The 17986-nt window shown below is 48.4% G+C and overlaps 1 protein-coding gene across 2 annotated transcripts in view; it reads left to right on the top strand.

The window, feature by feature from the left end:
• The first annotated feature begins 5903 nt into the window (after nt 1-5903).
• LOC141154904 (uncharacterized) overlaps nt 5904-17986 on the top strand; it is a 67786-nt gene continuing 55703 nt past the window's right edge. The window contains exon 1 of one of the 2 annotated variants that reach the window (XM_073641448.1): nt 5904-6008. The gene's annotated coding sequence lies outside the window, so the exon portion shown is untranslated. Of the gene's footprint in view, nt 6009-6977; nt 7051-17986 lie in introns of those variants that run through there. The other variant, XM_073641447.1, reaches the window with a different exon arrangement.

Genomic DNA, 17986 nt, shown 5'->3' with positions numbered 1-17986 from the left:
GGGTTTCACAATTACAGAGTAATTTTGGATGAATTTCCGGTAAAAATTAGTAAAGCCCAGAAAACATTGTAGAGCCTTCAGGTTCTCGGGATGGTCCCAATCAAGGACTGCACGGATCTTCTCCAGATCCATCCGAAAACCCGAAGATGACAACAAGTACCCCAAAAACTGCACCTCCTGAACAGCAAAAACACATTTTTCCAGTTTGGCATAGAGTTTGTTATCCCTTAATATCTGGAGCACCTGCTTAACATGCCCCCGATGAGTCTCAAAATCAGGTGAGTAAACCAAAATATCATCCAGATAGACCACCACAAACCTCCCCACAAAATGATGTAAAATATCATTTATGAAATGCTGGAATACCGTAAGTGCATTGGTCAAACCGAAAGACATAACCAGACTTTCTAAATGCCCTTCAGGGGTATTGAACGCTGTCTTCCATTCGTCCTCTTCTCTGATTCTAACCAGATTGTAGGCTCCCCTTAAATTCAACTTGGAGAATACCTTAGCTGGCTGAACAAATCAGGAATCAGAGGAAGAGGGTATCGATCACAGATGGTAATTTGATTTAATTCCCGGAAATCTAAACAGGGACATAGACCGCCATCTTTTTTTTTCACAAAGAAGAACCCTGCTGCCACAGGCGAAGGTGAGGGTCTGATATGTCCCTTCTCCAGACTTTTCGCAATGAAATCCTTCTTGGCTTGTCTCTCAGGGACCGAAAGATTATACTGTCTGGACTTCGGTAGTTTAGCTCTGGGGGTCAGGTTAATAGGACAATCATATGCACGAAGAGGAGGCAGAAACCAGACAGAATAGCAGGTAAAATTTCCTTAGAGACCGTAGCAAGAGAAATATCTAAACGGTTCTTATGGCAGTAATCTCCCCATTCAATAATCTCCCCGGTTTGCCAATCCACCAACAGATTATGTTTAACAAGCCAAGGAATACCCAAAACAATAGGTGTGGGAAGATTGTCAAGGGCATAGCAAGGGATTACTTCACAATGAACTGACCCCACCCTCAGTTTTACATTATGTACAATCGGAGTAAATGCTTTCTGTGCAAGTGGCGCCAAGTCGATGGTGAAGACCATGAGTTTTCACAAACTCAGCATCAAGCATGCTGACTCCGGCTCCACTGTCAACAAACACAGAAATTTTCTCAGTTTTGTTCTCTAGCACCACCTCTGCTGTCAGGACAAACCGGGAACTGCAGGTTGGCAACAAATGCACCCCTTTATTATCCAACTCCAGACTACCAAGAGTTAATCGAGTCTCCTTTTGTTTAGGAATTGAAGGACAGGTCCCAACAAAATGTCCCTTTTTGCCACAAAAAAAACATATGCTTTTTTTCTTGCAAATCTCCGGGGAAATGTATGATGCAGAGACTCCCCCTAACTGCATGGGTTCCTCCATCTCCCCCAGTACTGGTTCACCCCTAGACCGCTCCCCTAGCAGACGTACACAACCCCGACAAGAAGGCCCCGGAGAAGTTGGTCTCACCTGTCTATCCCGAAGGCGTCTATCAAGACGTATGGCCAACGACATGGCAGCCTCCAAGGACTGAGGGGTTTCATATACTGCCAAGGCATCTTTCAACCTTTCATTAAGACCCTCACAAAATTGACTTCTTAGGGCTGAGTCATTCCATTTGGAATCTTTTGCCCATCTACGGAATTCAGAACTTTACGTCTGCACTGACCGATTCCCCTGCTGAAGGCGATGTAGCCTAGACTCAGCCAAGGCGACTCACTCAGGGTCATCATAGATGAGGGCCAGAGCCCCGAAAAAACCCTCCACAGACTAGAGACAAACCGAGTCCTGCGGTAAAGAAAACGCCCATGACTGAGGATTTCCCTGCAGTAGAGAGATCAGTAGAGAGATCACAATTCCAACACGTTGCTCCTCATTTCCGGAGGAGTAAGGGCGAAGTTTAAAATACAGTTTGCAGGGCTCCTTGAATACAAAAAAATTGTCCCTACCTCCTGAAAACCTGTCCGAGAGGGCAACCTTGGGTTCAGGCTGAACAGGACTACCTGCAGAGATCCCCACATTGGCAGCCTGTAGCCGCTGATGCTGCTGCTGAACCTCACAGCGGAGTTCATTCACCTCCAGAGACAAACTGTGCAGCTGCTCTGCGAGCTCTGCAACTGAACCCATACCAAGGAGAAAGGAAAAAAAAAAACACGCCTAAAAAACACACACACAAAAAAAGAACAAAGTGTCAGTTTTTTTTTGCTTTTCAAAATGTGCTTGGCCGGCGATAATGTCACGGAAGGTGTGGGAAAGACTTAGTGCGACACAAAGGGAAGAGGGAAAGGGAGCCCAGACACTAGGAAAAGGAGCAAGTTGAGACCTCCTAGGCTGATCACCCTGTGTCCACTAAAATCCCTATATTGGTTCTTCACCAATTGCCGCATGCGAACCTTGCCCTGTCTTTCCCTGGCGTTATGCCCTGGCTAGGGAACGGAGGGGGATGAGCGCTAGTCGATCCCCACAGACAACTAAAGACAACAAGGGGGAACAAACAGGAGAAGATAGCTTAGCTATAGTCGACTTCAGAGAGATGAACACCCGTCCTCATAGCTCCAGAGAGGAAGAAGTAATGCACTTGCTCCAAGCCTTCACAAGGGGTAATGTGAGTATCGCCGGCACCTCCCTCTTGCAGACAGCAGGTATTTATACACCCAGGCCAAGGTGTTAATTAGCCAGAGGAAGGTAGCCGTTGGGTCCTAGAGAGACAGCCTCTAAGAAGGTGTCTGTAATGCCAAACTTAGAGATCCCCTGCAACCAACTGCAGGGCGACTGTCTGTCTCTCCTGACACACCCGTGACATGTAAGTGTTCCTTCTAGCTCCACCACCGCGGCTCCATTCCGGCAGACCTGGGACTCCGCTCCTCACCTCCACTCCGCTGCACTAGCACGAGCGCATCTTCTAAACGCATCCTCATCTACAAAGTAACTCTGTGGGCATCGCAACTGCAGCTAAGTCCACACCGGACCCCATACTACTGTTGCACCTTTTCGTCTACCTCACTACGGGCCATTGCATCACCAGGTGCATATGGACATCATTGCCAGTGATCGTGGTTGACGCGGCCACCTGTCACCCAGTCACCACACAACCACTCTACTGTTGTGCCTGTGTTGTCTACCTCACAACGGGCCACTGCATCACCAGGTTGCACACAGACATCATTGCCAGTGATCGTGGTTGACGTGGCAACCTGCCACTCAGTCACCACGCAACCATAGGTGTTCTACATTAGCCTAAACGGCCTTTTACATCAATCTTTGCACCTCATTGCAGCCAAGGTGACTTTACAGTTTCTACTTCCACTGCTATCAGGTAACTATTCATCGAATCATGTTTTAACCCTTTTATAGGCTCGCACTATTTTAACTACACCTGACTTTATTATTCTAGCCCACGCCATCCCGCCGAACTCTACCCCTGATCCAGGGTCTGCACATCCAAACTGGCACCCAGCCCCCATCTCCTTTGTGCCAGCACCAGGTAACTCTCAACATAGGCACTCTAGGTAACCTTCTACGCAGCCTATATCCATTTTAACTCGATCTGGCTCTCTCCCCAGCCAGCCATCACCTAGCAAACCAGCCGGCAATCCACCGCCGCTCTATCCTCCTGAACCCAACAGGTATCTCTATCCTAGCCTCCAACCACAGTGGTTCCCACTACTCCCCCCCACCATCCAAGAAGGTCACCCTTTCTCTCTTTTTCTTTCTTAGGGGATGACCAATTATAGGATTCAAACCAGGAACCCTCCGTGTCAGTAGTCCTAGCACCATACCAATCCAGAAAGGACTACTCCCTCCAATTGACCACACTCTCCACTCCCCCCGTCCCTTTCATTGTTAATTCCCTAAATAAATTATTACATTTTTAACCTTCGTCTCTCTCCATCCTTTCTTCCTACATTAGTCCAGTGCAAATTACCATTGATTCTCAACTTATATTTCAGTTCATCTCTTTTGTATTTTTGGTTTAAGGTAAGAAGAGGCTGCTCACACCGCTGTCTGCTCTATCTTATCCGATCTAATACTGGAAATACCAGGGGTGTTGCGGTAAGAAGAGGCCACTCACACTGCTGTCCTCCCTGTCTATCTGATCTAATACTGTAGATACCAGGGGTGTTGAGGTAAGAAGAGGCTGCTCACACTGCTTTCCTCCCTGTCTATCTGATCTAATACTGTAGATACCAGGGGTGCTGAAGTAAAAGGCTGCTCACACTGCTGTCCACCCTGTATATCTGATCTAATACTGGAGATACCAGGGTGCTGAGGTAAGAATAGGCTGCTCTCACTGCTATCCACCCAGTCTATGTGATCTAACACTGAAGATACCAGGTATTCTGTGGCAAGTAGAGGCCAATCACACTGCTGTCCACCATGTCTATCTGATCTAACATGGAAGATATCAGGGGTGCTGAGGGAAGCGGCCGCTCACACTTCTGTCCTCCCTGTCTATCTGACCTGATACTGGAGATATCAGGGGTAATGAGGTAAGAAGAGGCTGCTCACACAGCTGTCCTCCCTGTGTATCTGATCATATTCTGGAGATACCAGGGGTGCTGAGGCAAGCAGAGTCTGCTCACACTGTTGTCCACCATGTTTATCTGATCTAATACTGGAGAATCCAGGGGTGCTAAGGTAACAAGAGGCCACTCACACTGCTGTCCACCTTGTCTATCTGATCTAATACTGGAGATACCAGGGGTGCTGAGGTAGGAAGAGGCTTCTCACACTGCTGTCCACCCTGTCTATCTGATCTAATACTGGAGATACCAGGGGTGCTGAGGTAGGAAGAGGCCACTCACACTGCTGTCCACCCTGTTTATCTGATCTAATACTGGAGATACCAAGGATGCTTAGGTAAGAAGAGACTGCTCACACTGCTGTCCATCCTGTCTATCTGATCTAATAATGAAGATAACAGGGTGCTGAGATAGGAAGAGGCTGCTCACACTGCTGTCCACTGTCCTTCTGAATAACATGGTAAATAGTTTGGATTATCTCTAGGTTCCAGCAGTGGAGCTTCCTACTGCACATGCTTATAGGTTCCTGTCTTATTAACATTCTAAGACAGGTTACTGTCAGTGTAGCAAGGCAGCAACCATTTTAATTCTAGTGGTTACCTCTTTTGCCAAAACGATTGTTATTTGCTGATTACAAGTATTTAGGAACTTATCTATAATGACATTTCCTTTAGTTATTCTGTGTTTTTTTTCTATTTCTGAAGAACTCCTTTATGTGCTGAAACGCCATCACAGATTTTCTCGGCATGTTTCTGACAACCCGCTCTGCAGGGAACTGCAATACAGCTCCATTCACTTGGCCATCAGGGATCCCACTGGTCTGACTCTGATCGATGTTATGGTGTATAATAGTGATACACCATACTATTCCTAGATTGAAATACTTCTTTAAGGTTGTGGTCCAATACTGGACAGCTCCTTCTTAAATGCTAAAGTGTCCCAGATAAAAATGAAAAAAAACCTGCTTTCTCAGATACAATAAATGTAACATTTCGCTGTCTGTCCATCTGGTAGGATAAAGCCCTTTTTTTATCCTATAATTCTGGAACAACGCGTTTTGGATCAGAACTTACACCATTCCCAGATTTATATGTTACAAAGGATCTCTGTGATTCTAGAAGGGGTACAACCAGTTATCATCCTACCAAAAATAAATTGTTCAAAGGGGGTTCTATCCATTATGGTCCAGGTTGTGAAGTAGGTTTCTGAGTATCTGGTAGGGAGGGTTGACTTCCAATACCTCGAATGTTTCTGCCAAGCTCTACAGTTACTGATAATAGATCTCTATGGTTCGTAACAATATTTGTTGTCTCCAGGAAAGATCGGAAACTCCAAACAAGGAAGTGAGTGTCAACCGTCCAAGATTCAGCCAAGCAGCTGAGTCAACTGAAGGTACAGCGTTGTGTGAACTTGTCAGGCCGGTTGTGGAATGGAGAACACTCCCAAAGTAAGGTCACTTCAAGTTGGTTTATCATTAACCCTTTTACTGCACGTTCCCACGACAGTCACACCACAATTTATCATTTCTTCTGGGCAGTCATTACAGGCACCATAATTTGCTTATTTTTCCAAAACGTTGCCAAAGTGAACAAACATGAAAGATCTTGAACATAGTTTAAGTAATAAAAGGAGGTGAGAAAATTGTTTTGCCTGATTATAGGGGTTCGCCTCTTTTGTCAATCTCTCCTTGTTAGAAGGGTCCTTTGTCCTTATCGTGAACACAAAGCGTCCCCCTGCTGTGACATCCAGTGGCAGTAAGGCCTTATTCAAATAGCCAAATAGACAATGGTCAGTTTGTGACCGTAAATTGCGACATGACCGGTCTTTGCAGCTCTGTGTGCTTGTCTGCATTGCGGATGGGTAACGGAAAAACCTTTTATTGCATTATTCTGTCAGTATAATGGACCAAAGTTGTGCCTGCTGTGATTTTTTTTCCACCCAGACTATTGGTCTGCCATGTGCACTGGATCTTTGTGTGCGATCCGTGGAACACACGGACTGATTACGCTTGTCTGAACAAATTTTAAGTGTTAAATTTCCCTGCAGCGCCACCACAGGTAAAATAAAGCATTACACACTATCCATTCAAATCAAGTCCTCCAGACCTAGAGATGCTTTTGTAATCGTTCCCCACTCAAGCCAAAAGATGATAATCCTGAGTCAAGAATCTCCCTCTGCTGACTCAGAACTGTCTAATAGGGTGCTCATTGCTTACAGAGTACCTACCAGCAGTCTGCGGCTGCCCTTAATATTAAAGAAAACAATGGCAGCTACAGATTGGAGATTTTCTTATATAAAGGAGTTGTCACCTTTCAAAAAAGTTTTTCCCATAGCTCCATTAGTATGTCAATAGTGCTGCAGGCAATCAGTGCACTCTACATGGGCTGAGCTCAGTGATTGCCTGCAGGGCTGTCGAAGTGACGTCAGTGCTGCAGACAAAAACAGACACCGGGAGCAGCGGTGGAGACTCAGGGCTGGACCTGGGAAAGGTAAGTAAAGCCCAGCTTGTTTTTTCCACTTAATGAAGCTTATAGGGAAAACTTTTCTAAAAGGAGACAACCCCTATAAAATTTGTTAAAAAAGTGCTTGCAAGTGATCCTAATGGCCCCAAAAGTAGCCTGTATCAAAAAGTCGGGTCCGAACTTCGAGGTTGAGGGATCCTTGCTAGAAAGTCGAGTCTTTTAGACTGGCTATTAAACTCATAAAACCTAATGGCTTCATACGTCCATCGATCTGATAACATTTGTCTGCTCAGGTAGGTAACCTTACATTAGATTCATATTGGACCTACCTGCCAATTTCAATGGGGTTGGACAATCCTCTAATGTGAATAGGGCATCTGTAGGACGAGAGAAGGATCAGACAGTTGGATTTCAACATGCTTGATCCTATTATCCTTAGGGGAGATAAGCAGCTGCCAGATGTGTCTGACAGTGGATTAAAATGGCATGCACATTAGATAGAAAGTGTTTAATGGCCATAATTGGTTTGATAGCCATATACATTTATACAATGCACTCCATAGGACGTATACGCCTGCATTGCAAGAAAAAAACCCTGTATGTACTTAGCTGCGTATGCATAGGCAAGACCTAGTAAAAAATATATATTTTTATGTCGTAATGTATTTTTTTACTTACATAAAACATAGTTGACCACTCTTTTGGCCCCCCTCAAAAAAAAACCCACACAGAGCTATACATTTTTGTCTCCATTATTAGACGTGTGGATTAGTGTTGAGCGAACATGCTCGACACTGCTCAGTACTCGCCCGAGCATCTCACTACTCGGGATGTTCGGCGAGCACCGAGCATTTCCGGGTTACTCGGGCGGGAGCTCGGGTCTCCGCCCTGCATGTTTGGCGCTCTTTACAGAGCCAATGAACATGCAGGGATTGCCAGCCAGTCACTGTAATGCCGCAGCCATGTTGGTTGTGGGCATTACAGTGATTGGCTGGCCGCACAGCGTCACCTCGAGTATTTAAAACCGGACGCCGCCATCTTGGACACAGTCGCTCCGGATTAGACAGTGTAGGGACAGCGCTGCTGATTTAGGGAGAGATATAAACTGCAAAATAGTTAGTGTAGGGTCTGTAAAGGCTGCCAGATCAAACAAACAGTCCTTCTCAGGACTAATATCCATCCCAGATATCAGGCAGGCTGTATAGAAGATGCAGTGGTTATACCAGCAAACGCTGCATTACAGTCCTGTGTGCTGCTCCTGTTGCTGAAATTGCTGGACTTAGCTCCAGGTCTCAGGGGACAGGAAAAATCCTTTTTTTTTCATCTAAATCCTCTTTTTTTTTTCCTCCTTCACACTGTACAAATACCCGTCTTATTAACCTTTTGGTGTCCCCCCCCCCCCAAAAAAAAAGCGTGTCTCTGATTTTTCAGACGCAAATATATCTGTTGAAAATAGTCAGGTGTAGGCTAGAGAAACAGAAGTGTTGTTTTGCACTTCCACGGTTCAAACCTCTGTATTATCCACTTTTGGGCCATTTGTATCTAAAAAAAAAAACAGTTTGAGTGTGTCGCTCACTGTTCAGCCGCAATTATATCTATTTAAAAAAGTCTGGTATACCCCAGTAAACAATAACTGTGGTTTTGCCATCCCACGGTAAAAAATCTCTATTATTCAGGTTTTGGTATATTTTCCGTAAAGAAAAACAGTAGTGTCTCCTGACTATTGTGACACAAAAATATATCTGTTGAAAATAGTCTGGTGTAGGCCCGACAAATCCCAGTGTGGTTTTGCAGTTCAACGGGTCAAATCTCTGTACTATCCAGTTTTGGGCCTTTGGTATCTAAAAAAAACACAGTTTGAGTGTGTCGCTCACTGTTCAGCCGCAATTATATCTATTTAAAAAAGTCTGGTATACCCCAGTAAACAATAACTGTGGTTTTTGCCATCCCACGGTAAAAATCTCTATTATTCAGGTTTTGGTATTTTTTACGTAAAGAAAAACAGTAATAGTTTCTCCCTGATTGTTCAGATTGTTTAAAAGAGTCAGGTGTAGGCCAGAGAAATAGAACTGTGGTTTTCCTCTTCCACGGTTCTAATCTACTTTTTATTACCCTTTTTCCATTGATAGTGCAAGTGTAAGCTATTTTACTTCCTTTACAATGGGCAAGGCGCGTGGCAAGGGACGTGGAAGTGGACGTTCTGGTGATGGTTCGTGCAGAGGACAGGGCCGTGGCCAAGGTGAAAATGTGCCACAACCAACAGCCACATCTCGCTCCCACTTCTTGACCGAATTACTAGGGAAGCACAGAACAACACCAGTATTGAGAACTGATCAGTGTGAACAGGTTATTAATTGGATAGCAGATAATACTTCCAGTTACCTGGGCACCACCACCTCCGGTCTGTCTTCCACACGGTCAACTCTTAGTAGCCGTGAGTCTCGACCGCATACTCCTCCTCACCCTGATGCTCCTTCCTCCCACCATGCCGAGTGTCATCAGACAGCAATTGATCCCACACTTGGACACTCTGAAGAGCTGATCACTGGTCCATTTCCAGATTTGTGCCCCTCGCCTGATACGCTTGAAGTGGTGGAAGAGGAGATCCCATGTAGCGATGCCCAAATATTTGAACAGCCACGGCCACAGGAAGTCGACGCTGGCAATTTGTCACAAGAGGTGGACGATGACGAGACACAATTGCCAGGAAGTGAGGAGGAGCATCGTGGTGCGCAAGTGGAAGAGGAGGAGGTGGTGGATGATCTAGTAACTGACCCAACGTGGCAGGAGGACATGCAGAGTGAGGCCAGCAGCACACAGGGGGAGGGAGGCAGAGTACCCCAACAGGCAGGAAGAAGCAGTGTGGTGGCCGCAGACAGAAGGCGGGCAACCATTCCCCGTAACACCAACACGAGGGACGTTGCCAGTACAAGCGGTAGGTCTTCCAGAGTCTGGAATTTTTTTAAAGACTCTGCTGATAACCCCAAAAAGGCCATATGTTCCGCCTGCCATGCCAGCATCAGCAGGGGTGACAAAACTACCAGCCTGACCACCACCAGCATGATCAGGCACATGGCAGCAAAGCACCCGACTTTGTGGGGCGAAACCCAGGGTCCACGACCAGTGTCAGTGGGTGTCACCACTGCTTCTTCCACTGTTGTGCGTGCAATAGAACCCCCTGTTGTGTGTGCAAGGCAATCCCCTGTCCATACTGCATGTAAAGATGCCCCCTCCTCTCAGTCTTCACTTGTTATGGCAGTTTCTCAAGAAACAGCATCAACGTCCACGTCCCACCGCAGCGTTCAATTGTCCATATCCCAGACCTTTGAACGAAAGCGGAAATTCGCAGCCAACGCCCCACAGGCCACAGTCCTAAATTCGCACATTTCACGACTGCTTGCGTTGGAAATGCTGCCTTTTAGGCTGGTGGAGACGGAATCCTTCCGCAATCTTATGGCGGTGGCAGTCCCTCGGTACTCGGTCCCCAGCCGACATTATTTTGCCCGGTGTGCCATCCCCGCACTACACAAGCACGTGTCCCAAAGCATCTGCCGTGCCCTCAACAACGCAGTTACTGGGAGAGTCCACCTGACAACGGACACGTGGACAAGTGCTTGTGGCCAGGGACGGTACATCTCTCTGACGGCACACTGGGTAAACATAGTGGAAGCCGGGACCCAGTCGGACCTTGGGATGAAACACGTCCTCCCCACACCGAGGATTGCGGGCCCTATGTCAGTCATAGTTGCCCCCACAGTGTATAGCTCCTGCGCATCATCCTCCTCCTCCTCCTCATGTTCAGCCTCCATCTCAGATATCACCACATCAGTTACAAGCTGGAAGCACTGCAGTACTGCCTCCGCCAAGCGGCAACAGGCTGTGCTGAAACTCATAAGCTTAGGTGATAAACCTCACACTGCTTGTGAGTTGTGGACAGCTGTGATAGAGCAGGCAGATCTGTAGCTGAGACCGCTGAACCTACATCCCGGCATGGTCGTGTGTGACAATGGCCGTAACCTGGTGGCGGCTCTGAGGCGAGGTGAGATCACACACGTACCATGCCTGGCTCATGTGCTTAACCTCCTGGTTCAGCGGTTTCTTAAATCGTAGCCCGAGTTGCCAGATCTGCTCGTGAAAGTACGCCGCCTGTCAGCTCATTTTCGCAAGTCGGCTACAGCTTCCGCCGCCCTTGCTGTGTTGCAGCAGCGTTTGCAGCTTCCGGCACACCGACTGGTGTGTGATGTCCCCACACGTTGGAACTCTACCCTCCACATGTTGCAAAGGATTTGTGAGCAGAAGAGAGCAGTTGTGGAGTACCAGATGCAGCAAGGCCGTCGATATTCAGGTCAGACTCCACACATAAGACCTCAGGAGTGGACCTGGATGTCTGACATATGTACCATCCTGACAAACTTTGAGGAGGCCACCAAGATGGTGAGTGGTGATGACGCCATCATTAGTGTCAGCATCCCACTTGTCTGTCTTTTGCAACTCTCTCTGCAGAGAATTAAAGAGAAGGCATTGCAGCCAGAGTATGATGAGATGGATCAAGAAGCCGTAGTGGGCAATTGCACACAGCCCAGCCTCATCTCATCCCAACGTGCATTGGGGGACAATGAGGGAGAGGAGGAGGAGGAGGAGGAAGAACAGGAGCTGCTATCATGCGCTGTAGACGGTAGTACCTGTACAAGTGTCATACCGTCGGTTCAGCGTGGGTGGCCTGAGGACAGGGGGGAGGAGGAGGAGGAGGAGGAGGAGAGCATGGTCTGTCGTCATCTTGGTGAGGACACGGAAATCTTGCCCGTTACCAGTCTGTCACGCATGGCTGACTTTATGTTACGCTGCCTTAACCGTGACCCTCGCGTTGTCAAAATGTTGGGTGACAGTCATTACTGGTTGGTGACACTTTTAGACCCCCGCTACAAGGAGAACTTTCACTCTCTTATTCCTGAGGTGGAGAGGTCTACAAAAATGGGGCAGTACCAAAAGGCCCTTGCTGCAGAACTCTTAAAAAATTCCCATCTGAACACGCTAGCGGCAGAAGTCACAGTCCGTTGCCCAACCAAGGCGTACAGGCGAGAGAGATGCAACTCCAATCCAGCAGAGGCAGGGGAACACTGTCAATGTTCTGGGACAGATTTCTGACACCCACCCAGCTTACAGGCCCTGAGGCGTGGGGTACTCTCACAAGGAGTGGAAAGTTTCAAAAGATGGAGAGGGAGTAGCTTGCCGACCGTACCAGCGTCCTCCGTGATTCCTCTGTGCCTTTTAATTATTGGGTATCAAAGCTGGACACTTGGAATGAACTCGCTCTGTACGCCTTGGAGGTCCTGGCCTGCCCTGCCGCTAGCGTGTTATCGGAGCGTGTTTTTAGTGCCGCTGGGGGAATTATAACTGATAAGCGCACTCGCCTGTCAACTGACAATGCTGACAAACTGACCCTTATCAAAATGAACAAGGGCTGGATTGGGCCAGACTTCTCATCACCACCAAATGACAGCAGAGTAACATAAAGTCAAATCCACTGTGTTATTTCAGGAGGTGTATTCACATGCACCGCTTCACACCCACACATGGGTATACGCTTCCTCATTTCGGCTGTTTTATGTTCTTCTCCTTATCCTCAGCCTCCACCACCACTATACCACCAGGGTGCCAGCATTGCAAGTTCCTCCATCCTTATTTTTGTCAGCTTTTGCTTGGAAGGCATAAGCAAATCCTATGGGAGACCCACTCCCCAATAATGGGACTTATGTTTGTAATATGCTGTACTGCATGGTTCTTGTAAGGGGCATTGCAAGTTGCTCCGTCCTAATTTTTGGAAGCTTTTGCTTGTAAGGCATAAGCAAATACTATGGGAGACCCACTCCCCAATAATGGGACTTATGTTTGTAATATGCTGTACTGCATGGCTCTTGTAAGGGGCATTGCAAGTTGCTCCGTCCTAATTTTTGGAAGCTTTTGCTTGTAAGGCATAAGCAAATACTATGGGAGACCCACTCCCCAATAATGGGACTTATGTTTGTAATATGCTGTACTGCATGGTTCTTGTAAGGGGCATTGCAAGTTGCTCCGTCCTAATTTTTGGAAGCTTTTGCTTGTAAGGCATAAGCAAATCCTATGGAAGACCCACTCCCCAATAATGGGACTTATGTTTGTAATATGCTGTACTGCATGGCTCTTGTAAGGGGCATTGCAGTTCCTCATAATTTTTGGAAAGCCTTCCATTCACTGCTTAGGCCAACAGTGCACAGGAGACCCAGTTGCTATAAATGGGAAAAAAGGTTTAGTTAAGGCCCTCTGACCTCCATGTTATTTCCCAGGGGCATTGGAGTGCCTCGAAATTTTTGGTAGGCATTGCACTCACTGTATGCCCTATAACTGTGTAGCCGAACCGCTCCTTTTGTTAAAGAAACATATCCTACAAGACATATCTGGTTGACTGGCCTGATATTGATGTGAATGGTCCCTGTTCTTCCTGCTCTTTCTCCTTTGCCACCACCTCCTCCATCATTTATCACCTGAAGCTTTGTTTTAACGGGAGTCATAGAACTTGGATAGTAGCAGGAAAACATCCAGCCATCCTCGGAGGAGGTAGGATATGCGCCAAAACGCTGAACACCTCAGGCCTAGCCGCTACTACATACATGCGTTTGCATTCCAACAAAACAAAGCAGATGCTAACTTCTATCATCCTCATCATGCTCCTCACCTTGGCACTCTCAACTCCCCTGATGGAGAAGCCAGGGCCCACCGGAGGAGTCTGGTTGTCTGGTGGGCTCGGACAATGCTGCCCTAAAGCAGGCCAGGCTAAGAAAAGTGTGGGAAAGGTTACCGGGACAAATAGGGGTGGCTGGGGACCGAGTATGGACACCCGGCCGCCCCCTGGAGGCTGGGGAGCAAGCGGGGACATCCGGCCACCGGGCGGCTGGGGACTGAGTATGGATACCAGGCCGCCGATGCAGCCATGGCGTGGTGGCCAGATTCCGCCTCCACATGCCTAAAAGGCCCAATTTAAAGTGCAAGCAAGCAAGCAGTATGGTATTGCAGCCTGGGGGTGGGTGGGTGGCAGGCTGCATACTTGCGCTTGCATTGCAAGGAATGGGAGAGGTACAATTGAACACTGCCCTGGGACAAGGACTTGAACGGGGATAGTTGCAAGTCTGCAACGACAGGTGCAGGGTGAGAGGCATCTTCGCATGTACCATGAACAGGGGTTTGGCATGCAAACACTACAGCGGAATAGGCTCTCCTTCCCACTAAATGCACTGGGGAGGGCACAGGTAATGTTTTGGTATACGCGCTTAATCTTATGTATAAGGCACACCAGGACAAATAGGGGTGGCTGGGGACTGAGTATGGATACCTCGCTGCCGAAGCAGCCATGAGGTAGTGGCCAGCTTCGGCCTCCTCCAAACTAAAAGGCCCCATTTCAAGTGCAAGCTAGCAGTATGGCATTGCAGTCTGGGGGTGGGTGTCGTGGCAGGCTGCACACTTACACTTGCATTAAAAGAAAACAAAGCAGAAGCTAACTTCTGTCATCATCATCATGCTCCTCACCTTGGCATTCTCAACTCCCCTGATGGAGAAGCCAGGGCCCACCGGAGGAGTCTGGTTCTCTGGTGGGCTCGTCCAATCCTGCCCTAAAGCAGACTGGGCTAAGAAGAGTGTGTGGGGGGATGTTCCAAGGAGAAATAGGGGCGGCTGGGGACCGTTTATGGACACCCGGCTGCCCCCAGGCGGCTGAGAACCGTGTGTGGACACCCGGCCGCGGGGCGGCTGGGGACCGAGCATGGACATCCGGCCGCCGGGCGGCTGGGGACTGAGTATGGATTCCAGGCCGCCAACGCAGCCATGACGTGGTGGCCAGATTCCGCCTCCACATGCCTAAAAGGCCCAATTTCAAGTGCAAGCAAGCAAGCAGTATAGTATTGCAGCCTGGGGGTGGGTGGGTGGCAGGCTGCATACTTGCGCTTGTATTGCAAGGAATAGGGGAGGTACAATTGAACACTGCCCTGGGACTAGAACTTGCATGGGGATAGTTGCAAGTCTGCATCTTCTGATGCGGCAAGGATCACTTATGATGGGCACACTTTTAGACAGTGACCTGGGTGTCAGAGATGCTTCCAGGGGTCTTCCCCATGCTGTTCCCATGTCTTTTCAGCTCTTTATGTGTCACACAGCACATGGCCAGATAAGGTTGTAAAATGTTAAAATGACATTTCCCGGTGAATGCATTTGTCACAGTTGAAAGCAATACAAAAGTGCAAAAACGCATAAAAAACGCTGCTTGTGAACATAGCCCAAGGTGTGGAGGAGTATTTTTGGTTATTTATTTTACCTTATACACAAGTCTTTACCCTGGAAAAGAAATTCCTTAACATATTTCACAGGAAAAAAGTTTCAGTTTCGTTTTTGAACATTTTATTGTGAGCCCGTAAAAGTGGCTTAATACCTCTGACCACGTTGTTGACAGCAGTGACCTGGGGGTCAGAAATCCTTCCTGGGGCGATCCCCATGCTGTCCCCATGTCATTTGAGCACTGTCACTATCGTTTTGGGCACTTGTTAGGCTTTTAAAAGACTGCGGGGGGTGCCACCGCAAAAATGCTCGGGTCTCCCATAGACTAATATTGGGCTCGTTGCTCGGGTCGAGCACCCGAGTATCACGGCGAGCTCGGCCCGAGCTTCGAGCACCCGAGCATTTTAGTGCTCGATCAACACTAATGTGGATACATACAGTACTGCTCATCGTTATTGGCACCGATGAATTTTAAGTACATAATGTGGAATATCTCCTGAAAAAAATGTGAAACAGTTTTTGTGTATAGAGACTCGTGTTAAATGCAAAAGAGCAAATGATAAAAAATAATTTAAAACAAAAAACAATGGGAGGGAAAAATAGAAAAACCTAAAGCTTGCTGTGACACTGGTATTGGCACCCTTTACATTAATTTAGTATGGAAATGTAGCACTCCGAGGGCTCGGTTGCTACAGAGGTATTGCATCTCATCCAGATGTCGATTTCTCACTCTCAGGTAAGGATGGAGTGTGGATCAGGACCCCGACACCTGCATGCATTACACCACATTTCCGGGGGACAAGGCGACCGATATGCTCCAAGCAGAGCACGACAGTCCCTGTTCCTGGCTGGAGTGGGGGGAGGGAACACCGAGGAAGGGGGAACCCTGTAGTGCAGGAGCAGGGAAAGAGCAGTTCCTGGGTGCACCTAGAGGGAGATATAAAAGGTGGGCACCATCTTAGATCAGGGAGTCAGTTCAGTCTGAATGAGAGGAGAAGACAGGGAGCAGAGCCTCTGCATGGGCTCTGCTCCGCAGGCAGGCCTAAGAGAGAGGCCGGAGCCTGGAGGAAGCAGAAGGAAGAGGAGCGGAGAAGGCTCCAGGAACAAGGAACGAAGGGACTCCAGGGGTGTGGACCAGCGAGCCGCCACCACACGCCCGAATCTACCTGCGTAGAAGGGTCAGGCCAAAGGGGGAGACCGGTCCCCGAAACTAGTGGAGGCGGGGAACTACCCTCAGCTAGAAACCGGAGGCTGTGACATTTCACGTGGCGCAGCCCCTCGCTACACCCGCTAGGAAGGCACCATATAGGGTCAGGGAAACTGGCGCCAAGGTTTACCAAGAGAAGGCCCGAGGCAGCCGGACAGAAGCGAGGTCACTGGCGGGGTATGACAGGCCAGAGAAAGGACACACAAAGGGGGTCCTGTGAAACGCTCCAAAGTTATCTGGGAGTAGGCCGAGCCCCTCACCTGGTGAACACAGTGCGACGAGGGACGTTATGACCAGCAGTAGTAACGTGGATAAAGAACTGTGAGTAAATACTCTGGACTGCATTACAGGACTCTGTGTCGTTACTGCTGATCCCACGCACCATCACCCCCAACATCCACATTTGCTGCCCTGAGGCTATACTCCTCCCGTGGGGAGTTATACTATTTCCTGCTGCACACACAACATCAGCCTCAGCGGTCTGCCCTGCAGCGGCGGTTCACTCTGACCGCAATCCACGGGTGGCGTAGTCGGACATTTAAATATCACAAAAACCACATAAATAGACCGCCATTTGAGTTGACCACCCTGAGCCACACGAGGACTACAACCCCCAGCATCCGCAACGGGTCCGGTTCCGGGTATCCCCACACACGAGCGGCCCAGGGGGCGCGTCAGAAACACATTTTGACTCGCCTGTGGTAAATCACAAGAGATTCACCTATGATTAATTGTCGGTGCCCATGTGACATGAATTAGCCAATGAATGATGACTTCAGTGTTTTTAAAAGCCACATGGTAGGCCCTGTTCCTTTGTCACAATGGACAAATGAGCTGTCTGAGGACATTAGAACTGCTAGTATTAGCAAACACAAGACTTCCAAAGGGTATAAGGCAATCTCCTAAGACCGTGGTATCCCAGTTTCAACAGTGCGCAATGTTATTAAGAAGTTTGCCAAACATGGAACCGTGAAGAACCTTACTGGGTGTGGGGGAAAGAGGAAAATTGACAAGAGATGTTTTCGAAGGTTGGTTCAAATGGTGGAAAAAAACACAACGTCAAGCGTCCAAAGACTTGAAGGCCAACCTGGAACAGTCTGGGGTCATGGTTTCAACAAGTACCATATGCCACACACTAAACCAAGCAGAGCTTTATGGGTGAAGGCCAAGGAAGAAGCCATTGCTTGTAGCATCGGCGTCTCTACCTCCTGCCCGGCAGAGACGCCGTCCCCCTTACCGCCGCGGTCCTGCCCCGGTGTCTTCTGGCCTCCCTGCAGCTGCTGCTGGTGCACGCAGCTTCCCTGGCCCTGTGCTTAGGGCGCACGCTTCCGCCCTCTTAAAGGGGCCGCGTGCGCCGTCCTAAGAAGTTCCCGGCCAATGGCCGGAGGACTTCCCCTATAAAAGGCACCTCCTCCAATATGGAGGTGCCCGTGCAAGGTTGTTGCTCTGTATGCT

The sequence above is a fragment of the Phyllobates terribilis genome, unplaced genomic scaffold (genome assembly GCF_046119375.1).
Source record: "Phyllobates terribilis strain yellow unplaced genomic scaffold, ASM4611937v1 Scaffold_7__3_contigs__length_470593459, whole genome shotgun sequence".
Taxonomy (NCBI): Eukaryota; Metazoa; Chordata; class Amphibia; order Anura; family Dendrobatidae; genus Phyllobates; species Phyllobates terribilis.
This window is presented reverse-complemented; position numbering and strand designations above follow the sequence as displayed.